The 13,423-nt window shown below is 39.8% G+C and overlaps 1 long non-coding RNA gene across 2 annotated transcripts; it reads right to left on the bottom strand.

The window, feature by feature from the left end:
- Window positions 1–494: 494 nt before the first annotated feature.
- LOC111244949 (uncharacterized) lies at window positions 495–7,812 on the bottom strand. Of its 2 annotated transcripts, XR_015321512.1 has the most exons (5): window positions 7,387–7,812; window positions 7,090–7,187; window positions 6,399–6,616; window positions 1,635–1,737; window positions 495–1,344 (listed from the first exon to the last, which is right to left on the bottom strand). It is a non-coding gene; the product is annotated as an uncharacterized LOC111244949 (long non-coding RNA). The 2 variants fall into 2 exon arrangements; XR_002671133.2 differs by lacking the exon at window positions 6,399–6,616 and having other exon boundaries at window positions 7,387–7,783.
- Between the last annotated feature and the right edge of the window lie 5,611 nt (window positions 7,813–13,423).

Consider the following 13,423-nt stretch of genomic DNA (forward strand, 5'->3'; position numbering starts at 1 on the left):
ATCTAAAATGCTACAACGATGACCTATGATTCTTACAACAAGTTTTAAAGAAATATATACATGCTATAAATGCCCCTGTTACATTCATGTTGCACTGTGAAATCCGCCCTCTGTTGAAAGAATCTGCATATTTCCGGCTACTTCAATAAACATAAAGTGAAAACTCTTCAACTGCTAAAAGCTCCTTTTTTAAATTTCTAAAAATCCTTTTATCTTTAAGCTATTTTCGGTTATATACTAAATATTTTCAGTAGTTATGTGTGACGACAGCAAGCTAAACGTACGTCTCTCAGCCTTAAAATAGGATATGAAAAAGTGTTTGGGATGCTCACGTTAGATACACGCTAGTTAATGTAACGCGCATATCACACAATTTACATACACATACACTAGGATTTTTTAATTGTAGCTTTTTACTACAGAAAATGCAGCCTTGTTTAATATCAATCGTCGATGTCACCCTATTAATAATCTAATAAATAATAATCAGTATCTAAGACCACTGTGACTGTGATTTATTACATAGACGGGTTGCGATGAGCGCAAGGTAGTAGACGCTACCTAGAAAAGTGTTAGTAATAGTAAAGCGGTTAATTTTTGCCACCAGATAACTCAAGCGTTATTTGATTCATTTTACCGAGTACCTTTGAATAGTTAGCAGTTACCGAAACGGCCTAAAATATAATAGAGCGAGAACTAATATTAGAACAATCGTCGGCCGTTTCTTCATGTAACAATTCAACTTTGTCCGTTTCTTGATGACCTCGTTCCTCACGCTATGCCAGTATGTTAGAGCCAATATTAGCTAGCCCACAGCCAAAGTCCTGCCTCTCTCAGCTGGAGAATTCACACGCATAGTGCGCGCGCACTGGGACCCTGCACTGGGAGGTTGAAACGAGCGCCACCTGCAACAGCTACGTTCAGGTTGGTTCAGCAGCTTTCTAGGTAGGTTTGTAGGTAGCTTGTCGGATTCTAGGTGTTAGCTAAAGCCTATGGTGTTAAAAATGGGGGTCGATGAAACGAAGGGTAATGAAGAAGAAGGCGAGGAGAACGAAAAAAGGAAGAAGGGGGACGAAAGTGGCGATGAGTGTGGTTGGGACAGACCATTGCTGCTACTACCACTACTGTTAACCCTTATACGGGGGGCAACAAACAAGGAAACAACTCAAAGAAGTGGTGGCTGGTGTTTTTTTTTCAGGTCCTGTTGGGTTCTGCCGACGCGAGTCACGCCCCGCTAAGGCGAGCCACACACAGCTAGTTTGGCGTGCTTATTCCAACCAGCAAAATTTAATTAGCGCCAGCACGAATCCCACACACGACGATTGACCTTCTAATCTTTAATGTCTGAAACGTTGAAACAAGATGATCAGTATTTAGGATTCATTTCAACAGTTAATTTGGATTTTTGAGCTCAGAGTACCTGACTTGAGCGCCTCCATGAACGATCTGACGTGATCGCGTGCCGCGCGTCATCTTCATTGCAAAATGAATTCACAGACGTTTTAGTGTCCCATTGACGACTAAAGTCTAGCATGGTTTTCAGCCAGATACGCGTGCGTATACATACTTGCACAAATATCTAAACATATATACATACGGCTATCTAGCTATGTCATATCTGACCAGTTCGTTACCTTCGGCGGCAAAACGGAACCTATGACCTGCTTTTATATTTCGTGTTGTCTGGATGTGTCAGGGCCGGTAGATCAGCTTGGTGTCAATGAATGGCACTTTCTCCTATGAAACATAAAAGCAGAGATATTATTTAGTAAAAGAAAGTCTTAATGAAGAGTTCAACAAAAGTTCGGCTATGGTTAAGAGATGTTTCCCTACATCGCATTTTGGGATTCGTAGAAATCTAAGGAAATTGCTCAGAGGTAATAGATCGACTTATGCCAATTAAAATAGATATGTTAACATAGAACATAAACTACATGTTTCAAATCCCAAACCCACCCGTTAGCCAACTTGCTGAGGATCAATGACTATTTTGATACCTCTCCATCTATACTATATCGAATCTAAAATAACAGTATTACCTTTATTCATAGAAAAAAGACTATCTACGCCGATAAGGTTGGCGTCGACGACTGAAACCCGGAATGCCGAATTTAGGGCGACCCTAACCTGTCAATGGCCGTAGGTATGACAATAAATATAAACATTAGGCAACAAGAGCACCCGCGAAGAAGGATTATGAGAAACGCTGTTTATCCTATCATTATTACTGTTCAGGTTAACTGTAATCTGGTTAGAAGAGATCAAAACAAGCATTAAGCAGTTTTGTCTTTGTGCAGACAGAAGGGTCGCGGGTTCAAGATTAGACACCACCGCCTATATACCATAGTTTACTTTATTGTAGAAAAAAAACGAGTACAAAATAACGATTAACTTCTATAAGTTTATGTCCCTGTGTATTGCTGAATTGCCATCGTTAATGCACACCGAAACATACGATTCTACATGCATTTTAGCACTACGGCAGTACGTTGCTGCAAAGGAATATAAAATGACACATTCAGTAGAGCAAAAAACACCTCAGACCTCAGTGCAACTTCAATATATACCCAACTTCTTGACATTTCACGGAAGAAGTCTGTCAAGTTGTTTGGCTTGCCATGATTGGAGTTGTTCATTCCAAACTGTCGATCCTGTATCTTCGTACCCATCAGCATCGCATGGCGTGTCAACATGCCGAGCTAATCATAGTATATAATACAAGGACACGTCGTCGCACACTACTCCAACTTATGTAGTAGATAGACCGGTAAAATGGCTTAAGCAAACTTTCAAAATAGCAGATCATCGTTACAAACAATGGATTTCCCGCCGAACATACGACGCGCACCTACAGCGAGTGGACTGAACGTTATATATACCGTTCTGCAAAAAGTTTACTATCGCAAGCTTCTGAAAGGTGTATTATGTTTATAGAGATATCTTCGAAAACTGATATTATGATCGGGATTGTTTTTTGCAAAGTTAAGTTATAAACAGATAATGAGAATGTTCGTTTCGGACGTCTTTAGGTGGCTAGCGTAGCTGTTATATGAACTCTTCCAAAAAACTGAAACGTATGGTTTCAACGTGAACCAGAGCTTTCGTAAAGCAACGTACTGAGAACGTAGAGAAAATATCTGTTTTATTATGGAGCTCTTTTCGCATTTTTCCGGCAAAACGTTGTTGCTGGTGCTGTTGTGACTTGTGCTCATATTCATGGTAGGCATAGTGGCGCCAACATCGCGAAATGCCTTAGGATATTTTCGTACACCGACTGCTGCCAAGAAGGCGCTGTGCCTCGTCTGACGTATGCTAATACGCAAAATGCAATTTAGGTAGAACAGCTCAAGCGAAAATTTTCATTGCGCCTGCATTGTTTGAAAAACGAGACGGGAACGCTTTGGGGAAATAATGTTACTTATCATATACAATTTTAAAGGTAACAACAATTATAGAACGATAAAATTCAAATTTTCAATTTATTTAAAAATGCTCTTTTTCTAGTTTTCAGGTTGCACCGTACTGTTAGATAGGGCCGATGTCAAATGTAGGAAAAGACCAGAAGCATTCAGTAAATAAAACTTCCTCAAACACCGAAGTCTCGAAATGATCCAGTGTTCCTTACTAGAAGAGGAAAACTTGGCTTGCCTCGGGTCGTGCCAACATTTTCGCTATATGTTTTTCTATTAATAGAACTTTTACGCGTTTTTAACATCAAGCCTACTTTACCACAGTTCGGGGGGCAGTTCCCGCCCTCTGCTAAACGTTGAGTACATTTCAAAGCGACGTTTTACTATCTTGGGTCCATTTCGACAAGAACATTTAAAAGGAACATTTTTTTTTCATAGTGAGTTGAGCCAACGCGATTATAAGATCTTATCAAACTTCTGTTTTTTTATTATTTTCTAAATGTATTTGCTTCTAGACTTGTCCAATCCACAGGGGAACACTTTTTAATAATAACGTTTTTCCCTATCATTTGATCAATCCACCAATTAAAAATCGCATTTAATGCAGTTAAAAAGCCATTGGAAGTCGCAATGGGTACATTGCTACGTTATAGTTAAACAACTAAAACTTTGGTGGTAAGCAGGTCGCGAGGGTATGGAATTTAGAGGAAGGGCTAATAGGGAATAATGAGGTAACAAATAATAGTTTGTGATTTCTATTTTAAATTATTCTTTGAATAAGATAGTCAAAACAAAAACAAAAAACACCGGCAGGCAGGCAGGCAGGCCGGTCCTTCCTTCACAGGTCTTGTTCGTAATCGGGAATAATTATATCTTAACCCAATAATAACTCAGCCTATGGAATAAGCTAGGAGTCGTATCTTCTTTAAAGGAGAGGATGATATTGGCAACTTTTTATTTTCTAGCAATTTTCGTTGTTACCAAATTCGCCAGTATAAGATTGCATTAACTTGCATGTCCCGAACCAGACTCGTACCCGAGACTCTTTGGCTTCCAACTTCACGGCGCTACCGCCTGCCCCACCCCAACGTTCGCTTTGAACTCCAAAGCGTTCGTACAGAACTGAGGGTTCGGTTATGTACAATGTCTCATACCATTACGTATAGATATAATAGACCAAGATGCACGTTGATTTGTAAGGCGGCTGGTTATAAGCACCATAGGAGAAAAATGCCACTGAACTAGACGCAGACACTCCTGGCGTGGAGAAAACTTATTGGAATTAAGCAACGACTACTCGGTAAATAAAAACATTTAAATCAATTCAAATCTTGCACTGCCAATTTCAAAACGGATTCCGGAACCGGAAATGGCAGCTTTTGGTGTCTGATATTTAAGGTACCTTTGCGGTGACCGAAAGTGTTTCAAGTTGAGTACTTAGCGATATATTGACTAAACAGCAGCGAGTTCGGGAACTCGGTTAACACTATCATTGTTCCTTAAATCATGGTTAGTTTAACGCTGATAGCAGCTCGCATTGATGCCCGATTTAGCACTCTGAAGCGTCCGATAGTAAAATAAGTGAATTGAACCTTCCTGAGACGGTTAGAGAGCAAAAATGGGAGTCGTCGAGAGCACGATAAGCATGTAATTCTAGCTGTTATTGATACTGGCTTATCAAAGCTTTAGCCTATATATGTGCATTGATACGCCTTCAATATTGTTTCATTTATATCTAATAAAAGTTGTAAAGAAGAATTAAACGTATTAAAGAGAAAATTTCCAAGCACTTTCAAACGCTATAAAAACATCTAAAAATATAATTATATAGTCAATCAGCTTGCAATGCAAAACGTTGTGTGAGCCTGTCCTACTAGAAATAAGCCATTACCTAAATTCAAACTGACAATCTTGTTACTGCTGCTACTTTAGGCAACCCATCCGTTACACAGGCATATTTCCGATGTTTTGCAGTAGTCTTTAGACCAAACTATGTTCGTCTTCTCGGCCAAAAATGGATCGTTAGAGGGGCCTCTGATCGCAGTCAAACAGATTTCGGGCTGCTGAATAGTACAAATATATAGAATAGGTACATTTTTCAGTTATCCAGATAAGTCACTTATGACGTTCGGTCCTTTTTGAGAGAAAGGCGTTTGCAACTATGTGGGCACAGCAGGCATTTCTCAAGTCTATTCATAGGCTGTCAATATAAAACAGAGACAAGTTTATTCTACAGCATAATGTTACACAAGTGATATTTAGTGTGACGTTCGACAGAACGAAGAGATGTTTGTTTTGCATAAGCACAGCGAGATCCTATAAACAGAAATGTTTCAACAAGGTAGCTTCTGTCGGGCGCCTCAGAACATACAAATAATGTTCTTATTTGTTAGACAGCATGATCGTATGATATTACGTGAGTGTTGATTGAAATATAAATGTTGCAGCTTTATCTTCGTGTCCAAACAAGACTAATTATCAGATGATGGTTTATGGTCTTAGAACGGTTTGATCAGATCGGCCATATTGTACGTTAGATTTAAACGTGGCGCGATTTGGGTTTGCATTTTGCGAAGGGCAGACCTTGCGTCTGACGCCTGGTGCAATATGTTTCATTGCAGAACCAAATCACTACCAGTAGCCACTGGTGAAACGTTCTAGTAGTAGTTGTCAATAGTTCTACCTAGAAATTTAGGTTTGCCGATTATTATTATGCTTTTTCATGATGCAATGATTAGCATTGATATTGTAGTAGAGCTTCTAAACCCGTATGCCACCACCGGGGCTGAGCTTCAATTTGTAATTTCGAAATACTTCCGAAACCTGCAGAGACGACGCGAAGCGTTTCTGCGGCTAATAATGACGCTATATACAGAAACGACTACAGATCACGAATAATCTTGGCACTGCGTCTATCTGCACTTTTATGCAATAGGCGCCCGTGTATAATATACACGTACGGGCGATTGCGCTTGCCCTAATACATACCCTTACGCTCGATGTCAGTGCATATTTTTTTCTTTATGAAAAAGGCTGAATCTGTGCCACTATCCGCATAATTGCCTTCACTAAAAGCGCATTAAGGGTTGATGAATTTGGTCTAATGACGAAATTTTCAACGAGTGACGAAACGTCCCGATCGGCACAGCTCCAAATATGTAATAACGTTCGACAGTCGCTGCTGGCATGAACCATACGATAGAATGCTAGAGTAAAACATAGGGAAATAAGGCTAACTTTAGTAGTAACCATAGACCACTACCAGATCTACCAGTTGAGCAATGAGTGACGGCATATATATATGTATATTGGAAAAATAAGAGAGGTATGTAGAGTTCGTACATTGGGTAAGGTCAGTCACATCGAGTATCGCACCCTATGCCTTAAGTGTTCTTGCCTTTTAGGCTGTTTTAATGAACTATAGCAGTATGGAGTAAATATTCTAGATGACGATAAATTTTTTTACAGCATATTTCTTACGACAACTGAGTTAAGATAATATCCTCTATTGCATTCCATATGTTCGCAGCAGGCTGATTAAACTTGTGTACTATCTCTGTGAAGTAAAAATCCGGACTAGATCTACTTTTTTCTAATTATCGATTCCATTCAAAACGAAGCGGCTCGTTTTCCTATACAACGACCAATTGTAGGAAGATGTGTCAGTTTTTTCGCTTACCCTGTAATAAAACTGGTGAGCTTCGAAAAATAGTACGAGTTCCTGCTAGTTCGCGCTGACTCTCGTTGACCCGTCCACGTTAAACATTTACGCAGAGGCTGCGCGCTCCGCGAAAATGACGAGGTTAGCGGCCACCAGTTTTGCAATCATATGTTAGATTAGAGGCAAAGCTGTAGGAATACCAATTTTATTAAACTAATTTCAGATTGTGCGGGGGTATCCCCCACGAATCGACAGCTTGTATAATGACACGCCACATTCTCCTGCGCTCTAGGAAGTCAAAGTAGAAATACGTACCGAAGCTGCTTTCTAAATCTCTGTTCACTAGGCGAATCACATGGCGCCACATAGTGGCTTAATATGAGAGCAGCTAGCTGCTCCATGAGCCGACCTACCGAACTGTACCATGCTTCAGTTCCTGATGGAAAACGAAGCAGTTCCCTCTCATTTCCCTATCAAGTGACCTTCGCAGAAAAGGTCGGAATAAGAGTGCCCCGAAAGGGCTCAACCGTCGAATTGACCTGGCTCGCACTCATACAAGGTGCTTTCTATTCAGATTCAGATAACCCTCACACTGCTTAATCTATAATTGTCGTTGTGAGCAACGGCAGCTGTGTAACACAAAAAGCGAATAGCTTGACAATTCTTATTGAAGCAGAGAGACTTTGGCCGATATCTGTTGCAGGCGCTGACGGTGACTACAGGCCTTACACTCCAAGCGAAGACTAAATATGACAGAAGTATAAACTCGTGATAGGAGAGAAGTGAGCCCGAATCGTGATTAGATATCTTTTACAATTAATTCATAGCAGCGGCTAAGCTATGGCCAGAAGTCAGAAACGAATGGAGCTGCTCACACGATAGGACATGAACGAGTACATCCATAAAAGGCTCCAAATTTTACATCCACTAAAAACGAGTACTTGTCACCGTATCTGATATAACAATTGAATCGATACACACTTACCAGCTTGTTATTATTGACTAGCTTGGCAAGCGTATTACTGCGACATGGGTAAAGGATAGAGTGGGGCTGGTCTACTGAGTTGTTGTTAGGTGACGCCCCTGCTGTTTTCCGCGTCAGGATAGGTTGTATTTCCCAACGAACCAGCTTGATATGTGCTCGTTTCCCTTCGCACGAACTTGCCGCTTATCTAACCTATTGCACAATACATCTCTATAGATTTGTAGGCTAGCCTTTTAAGACATGCATAGCCGTAGATCGTTCTGCCAGCTCGAACCTGCCAGACGTTGTCTGGAAGGCTCCGTTACCACCATCTGATAACATAGAGAATATTCACTTGTCCGAACACATAAATAATGCAATCCTTGGTCTGGTGCACGCTAATCAATTGGATCTTCTATGTCCATCTCTCGCTATTCCGGATCGCTTGACAGTTATCTTCCAGATTCATTACTTAAGTTTTGACCTTCTTAAATTCTCTACATTCAACCTCCCCGAGGCCGACCACTAAGGGGTGGGTGTGAGACTACCCAATATTAACTACAATCTGTCCTTTAAGCCTATTACAGAAATGGAAGAACGTTTTCTTAGGTACATATTTAATTGTAGCTTTTAGTTTGAATTGCATGAGCGGAAGTGCGCCTTCGGCTAGGCGTCGTGTTGATCGCTTACATTGCTTAGTAATTTCCCAACTGTGAGTGCTAATAATCATAGGGGACTATTTCTGCGCCATAATCTAAGATCAGTTCAAGCGAAACTCGGTTCATTTTTTATAACGTTTTATGAAAAAAAAAATTCGACAATCAATAGCACTTGTTCCGCTTTCCCAACGATCGGTCAAACTTGCTCGAGGGTACTACTTTTCTTACAGCCGACGATTTTCTGACGATCGTCAAACTGCTCACAAACAATCTAAGCCCCCTGCCTTACTACGACAAATGGAATTCTGTCAAGCTTCCGCAGGCCTGAACGAAACAGGTTTTATAATTTGGTTAGTCTTGAAAGATGCGACGAGACTTGACCAGATACTTATGAATAAGGCGACTACAAGAAACAGGTTGGTGTTAATGAGGATAGTAGGGTTAGCGTTTGGAGAAAAGGTGATATCATTAGTGCACGGGAAGGGGTTATCTTCTCTATCGATCGTGTTTATGTAACGATAATCGAACACGATTTAGCAGATCTCACTGTCCGTCAGCTGTCCTCGTTAGGACTAAATTGTTACAGGCACACTTACTAAACACATGTTTACTTAATTCGGGATGCTAACGTATAATGAATGTGAAGATAAATAGATGTGCTTGATGGAAACGTATAAAATAGATACATGATGTCCCACTGAACCTAAACGACTTAATTTTACTAAATATAGGTGATGCCAATGCACTTGGACAATGAAGCGGTACACAGTGCCAGGGCAAATTCCAGTAGAAGGAGGAGCAAAAGTGGTCATATGCTCAAATATATATATGTAATGAACGACGGGTTCTTATGTCGTTAGTTTTCATTTGAATGGTTATGTCAGCAAGAGAAATTGTGATATTTAGAAAAATTCTATTCATCCAATATGGCAGGTTTTACAGATTACTTCAGTTTTCATTGGCTTGAGAGATCATTCAGTTGAAACTGGGCTTTACTCGTAAAGTAAAAGGGCTCGGCGTGAGAATGAAGCTAAATTAAGTTCATTATTTTTTATACATGCATGTAAGTTTTTCTAGGACATTGGAATTAACTTAATTTGACCGTGTATGGAAAATGGGTGAATTTAGGATGTGTGTTCTTTTTATTGGTATTTATCTATTTTATTAGTAAATTGGTAGATTAACTTCTTTATTCTTCTAATGGTAGTTTCACCCTCAATTTATGTCTGAAGGCAGCACGTAAGTAGCGCGTAGATTTTAACATATAATGCTATAGTAGAATATCTCTATTCAGAGCAGCAACGTATAGTTGCTGATCTCAGAATTTTCTATAGTGTGCACTTCGTCGCAGACCTTGCGTCCTCATCGACAGCCCTTTGAACGTGCAATAAAGTGAACGTGCTAAGAGATTGCACACTTAAAAAAAACGCGCGGTAAAAGCGTAGCCGAGAGTTCAAGTTATGTCTTGCTATTATTAACTTAAACTAAATTTTACATTTAGGATTTTCGGAAACTACAATGTATAAGCTAGACGAGGGTGTGCGCCTGAGTATAAACGCTGTAGAGGTAACAAGTCAGTGTCCTCGAGAGAAGCTCCTAAACAGGGCAAGCATATCGCGGTGAATTATTTGTAATCTCATGTCAAGCTATTGGTCCACTGAGGACGTTGCCATAGTTGCGAAGGCTTATGCAAGCGCACAACCCGTGCGCCAAATTGGTAACTGAAAATCATATTATAGAACCCATTGATCAATGAAAGGTAAATGACGTTGAATTATGCAAGCTGAAATGATTTTTCATAAGATCAACTGAAGGACTTCAAGCAGTAGACCTTACACGTGTATATATATATATATATATATGTGGGATTAAATGAAGCTTTCAAATGTCGTAATTGGATTGTCATTCTTGTATACCTTAAAAGCTTCCAAGATAACGAAAAGGCCTTGGTTTAATGTCTAACGATTCTTTCAGACACAAGACTGACGGCAAACTCAAAGGAGGCACAATTGTTTTGAGGTCTTTAAAATAAATACTCTAATTAATATTAAAACCTGAGATTGATTGAGCGTACCATGAAAATATTTTATTTATATCACACTAACTTATATCCATAGCTTAAACTTGATAAACTATCTCGATCAGTTTTTTCAGCTGTCTTATGCTTGCAAAGTTGAGATCTGTGTCAAGTAAGATGGAAGTGTTTTTTGCTTGTTGCTATCCTTCGTAAGAGGCCACAGGACCTCGTAGAAACATTTCTTCCTCTTTGCTTCCTCCTTCTCCATTAATCAACGTTACCCCTCCCCCCTCATGCTAGCTCTTCCATTTCCAACGACGACTCAAGTCTATTTCGTCTCCTACTCCAGTACACCTTACTCGACTTTTTCCTTAGTCAAGGAACAACGGCACCGGGACAGTCACTACCTCTATAACAACAACTAGTGTCATCGGGTCACAACTTGGCAACAACAATGGCATGACAGCACGTAGCGATCTGTGTATTAGGTAGGCGGGAGAGAGAACACAAACAAGGACAACACGACGCGAGTGACGATGAATGGAGTCCTTCTCATGCATTGAATCCATAGAAACGAACTAGCGCATCAGCAACAGCTAGGACAAAGAGCAACGTACAGCTAGAGAAAACCTTTGGGTCATGAGCAGCTGGCAGCTTAGAGGAAGACCACGCGACAAATGATAGGCCTTTTAGTGCCAAAGCGATGCAAGGAGTGGTGAAGTGACACAAACTTGATATCAATGAAGCTACACGGCATTTACAGAAACCAGACGCTTTGTAATATGTCGTAGGTTATGAAGATTTTATTCATAAATTACCATTGGCTAGGAGAAGATCCTTGAGCATAACATTTGAGGAACATAAAAATGCAAAATAGTTCCCTAGACGATACAACTAACGTGACTGTTAAAGATCCAGAACCAGCACAAACATAGATTACTCGTATAATTATCGCATCTGTAAACTGTGCCGATGATTCAAAATTACGGTGAACACCTAAAATTATGCAAGCGGTCCCTGAAAGAATCTACGATAGACACTGTTTTCCATGCATAGCCCAAATTGAAGCCTCAGAGCTGGGCTAACGGGAGACACGTCAAACTTATTCTTGTTTTCCGTTCAACTTTTCACGCACGCTATATATAACGACTTAATAAACCCTATCCATAGACAATTAAAACAGTGGTCGAGGAGAGCAAATCAAAGAAAACCAAATTCGGCGAAGGCCCAAGCAAAAGAGTTTCAGAGGTGGAATAAGTGGAAATAGCCATTTTTATTTTTTTCGTATTCGACCACGTCTCCTTAACTTTTGTCCAACAAAAACGCCCATGGTAAATTTCTTTTGAGGTTCGAATGTCAGACGTTCTGCTTTGGTTCTCTCTTCGTTAATGAACACCCTTGTGTCACAAAGCTCCAATTTAATTACAAAAGTGCCTATGTCAAACCTAGAGGTGTCAAAATTTTTTTGAGGATTGCTTGAATACAAGATCATTGACAATAAACTGATTCCTTTCTGACATTTCTGTTTAACCTATTTGAGCTCAATAAGATACATTTAAGAGCGGCGCTTTTCATTTCATCTTATACTAACTATGGTCCGACATAGATACAAGTAAATAAAAGGCAGTAAGCAAATACCACGTTAGAGCATTTGCGGTGTGCTCTAGAAAAGACAAAAGCAAAAGGCTTAATATTCTAAGCGATAGCTATTCGCTAACTCTTCCTGTGTAGATACCGATTGTTATATATATATATATATATATATATATATATATATATATATATATATATAGAAAACATACACGATGGACCACATATATTCTAGTGATAACATATAGAAAATGTGAGTGTAGTGCATGTCTTCAAGTGCTCTTTGTCATGGAAAACCGGACCAATTTGAAATAGTTTTCAGTTCCTACAGTATGCGTGTAGAACTTTCTTGTTTATATGCGACCGTGTCAGCGTGAAGTCGCTAATTCAGAAGTCGTCTACAAAGCATTTATATATAGCCTATGGCCGAACTATTCTTATGGTACGTCGAGAGGAGGAGGTTCGCAGTGACAGACATTGCTGCACGTCCTACGCATTTTCCGTTAAATCACGCCGCCAAATCGGATTGGATTTGTCCTACGGCTCAACAAACTCCGCTCTGCAGTGGCGAAACTGCGGCACAACCAGCTGTGAAGTATGGAGGACGCGCATGATGAAGATCTTTACGCGTTTAGAGAAGGATGTCGATTCTCACCCACGGAAAAATAATCCTACCTTTGGATTGTAACAAACAGCGATTTCTGGCTGTCCAGTTTCTTTCGAGTTGGCCGTATACATACATCTCACCACTATGATGGGAGGCAACAACGTGTGTAGAAAGGTATATATATACATCCAGAGAAAAGATGTATATATATATATATATATATATATATGTCTTTTTTCTTCAAAGTAGACATTCTTTTACCTCAGGTTTTAGCCGTTATTAACTTAAAAGGCCTGACGGTAAAGGCAAACACTTTCGGATGTTCATTTGATAGATATACATGTTTAAACAAACTGTGCGTATTTCTGTGCGTCGAAAAATGCTGTTAAAAGTATAAACATGACCGTGATCATATCAGACGGATGTTGCCTATTGTTGTTGTGGTACTGAAGCAGCGACTCAACAAATCGTTCCCTATTCTTCCGATTCAATAGCTTTGTCATAAAGTAACCAGA

This window comes from Varroa destructor, unplaced genomic scaffold, assembly GCF_002443255.2.
Source record: "Varroa destructor unplaced genomic scaffold, Vdes_3.0 BEIS01000002.1, whole genome shotgun sequence".
Taxonomy (NCBI): domain Eukaryota; kingdom Metazoa; phylum Arthropoda; class Arachnida; order Mesostigmata; family Varroidae; genus Varroa; species Varroa destructor.